The 2,299-nt window shown below is 44.0% G+C and overlaps 1 protein-coding gene across 1 annotated transcript in view; it reads right to left on the reverse strand.

Moving 5' to 3' along the window:
* Positions 1 to 662: 662 nt before the first annotated feature.
* The window catches only part of sowahb (sosondowah ankyrin repeat domain family member B), a 6,201-nt gene continuing 4,564 nt past the window's right edge, over positions 663 to 2,299 (reverse strand). Inside the window, exon 5 of the mRNA XM_089020400.1 lies at positions 663 to 2,299. This exon is cut by the window's right edge and continues 513 nt beyond it. The gene's annotated coding sequence lies outside the window, so the exon portion shown is untranslated.

A 2,299-nucleotide genomic window follows, 5' to 3' on the forward strand; every position in this document is an offset into this window, starting at 1 on the left:
TTTTTTTATCACGAGCGACCAGTTTATTCAGAATATATTTGAACGTGTACTTAAATATCAAATACGACCCAAATCGTGCTGAAAAAGCAACAACCCGCGCCAACAAGTCCCCGTCCGACTGATAACTCGGGAGATCAGTTTGTTTACGTTACGAGAAAGCCTCATTATGGACTGTAACGTCATTATTCGGCGACGGAGAACAGAATCAAGGAAGGGGGAAAACGGTTGCTATTTTTTTTTTTACCAAACATTGAATACAATATGAACCTCCCGAAGTTGTAGTTTATAACTATTCTATAGTGAGTGTTTCGGTATATTTCTTTCAACGCAATGACGGCGTAATCCCCAAAAGGTTAACAATGACGTTATAAACAACGCGCCGGTTCCCATATCAACAGTAGGTTCCGGTAGTGGTCACGTGATTTTCTTAAAGTGGTACGCGCACCGACACGGGTGGAAGCTCGGCGCACGCATCGACGCCTGAGTGTCGCTGTACCCATCACTATTATTATTATTATTATTATTATTATTATTAAAACTACTTTAAAGAACACTTAATAAAATGCAATTGAAATTGGACTTAAACGTTAAATGCACATAAAATAAAATGGCAAAACAAAGCATCAAGTTTGCGTCTTCCTTTTATCACTTTACTGCTGTGAAATGTAAATTTCTCCACTGCGAGACGAATAAAGATAAATCAAATCGGTCCCATTTTGAGAATATTCAGCTGACATCACTTGACTGCTGTTGGTTCCACGAAGTGCGATGGCACGGCGTGTCCACCGGAGGGTAATGGCGTGCCGTGGCCCCAACTGATTCGACGGGGAGTGTCTCAATGTTTAAGTCTTTATGACCTTATATGAACTAAAGTGTCCTTGAGAGCTTTGAAAGGCGCTTAAAATGTGATGTATTATTATTATTATTATTATTATTATTATTATTGCTATTATAAGAAACACACCCACATTGCGATACACACCCACCACGGCTGGTGGAGTGATCTTCGGCGGAAGCACAAAACCGAACAGCGCTCCAGCCGGCGCACCTTTCCACACCCCTTCTGTCTGAATTCACATGTCGATCACCTCAGCGGAGCTTTTTTCAGATAATTTTACTACTATAGGACCGAAAAAAAACCACCACAGGCTCGTGTTCAGCCGAAGAGGACACAAAACAAAATCACAGTCGAGGAGAAGAAGGAGATCATTGAGAAACACGAACAAGGTGTGCGTTTGTGGCGTCACACGTGCACACCGCGGCTGTCATGTGAACCTCAGCCTGACACATCTCTCACGCTGTGCGTCACTTTCCTGAGATTAACTTTTTACGACCATTCTACAAATAAAGAGCCTGGTACCGTCCACCATTGCTACCAACCTTCGCCTAATAGCTGCCTGATGGGGATTTTGGACTGGATATATATATATCCAGTCCAAAATCCCCATCAGGCAGCGTTCGTGATTCAGTGACAGAACTGCGGCAAACAGAGCGAGTAAAACAAAGTCATCCTCTCCCCTTTGGGTTCAGCGCTTGACTCTCCAAGGATCAATTCCCACGCAGCGACGGTTTCAACGTGGGCAGAAGTGGCCTCTGGTCTCCGCGGTGGCCCCAGCAATTCCCCGCGACCCTGTTTAACATAAGCCATGGTGAAAAAGGCTGATTTCAAAAAAAGTTTTGTTATTTGCAGTTGCAAAGGAGTTTTTGTGCGATATCACCGCCTCACTGCAGCAAACACGTCGCAGAGACGAACGCTGACTTTTGCTTTCCTTTGCGATGATGTTGGGCACGTTGCTACGTGTCGCTCTCAAAATTCCTTTGGCTTCTTGGTGGGGAAATGAGGCGAGTGGTGCTCACGGGCGTTATTCAAAGAAACCAAAGCCGTTGAGAAATACGTTTAATACGCTGTGAACTTTGAATCAAAATAGCACGCGATACAGTTGACACGTGGACAAGTGAAGAGGCATCAAAATGGAGAAGGACAAAGCTCACATTTCACTTGCCAAGCCCAAACACCGACGACTTGCCCGCCGTCTGCCATTTTCTTCAACCCCAAACGGCTCAAAACAAGCGCCTGCATTTCAATGAAGACGGCATTTTTGTTTTTCCATCGGTTAAAAACGCACCACGTTAGTTAGCCAGCAAACGCGTTTCGGCACAACATAGCGCTTGAACGACTGAAACGGCAAACAGCTGTTTCCATAAAAATGTAAACTTTAAAACACGGTTGGTAATATACGTTGAGTACTCACCCCTTTTGTGAAACATATTTTCACCTGTGATTAAAAGATAGGCCTTT

This window comes from Hippocampus bargibanti, linkage group LG18 (genome assembly GCF_051943395.1).
Source record: "Hippocampus bargibanti isolate YZ-2025 linkage group LG18, ASM5194339v1, whole genome shotgun sequence".
NCBI lineage: Eukaryota > Metazoa > Chordata > Actinopteri > Syngnathiformes > Syngnathidae > Hippocampus > Hippocampus bargibanti.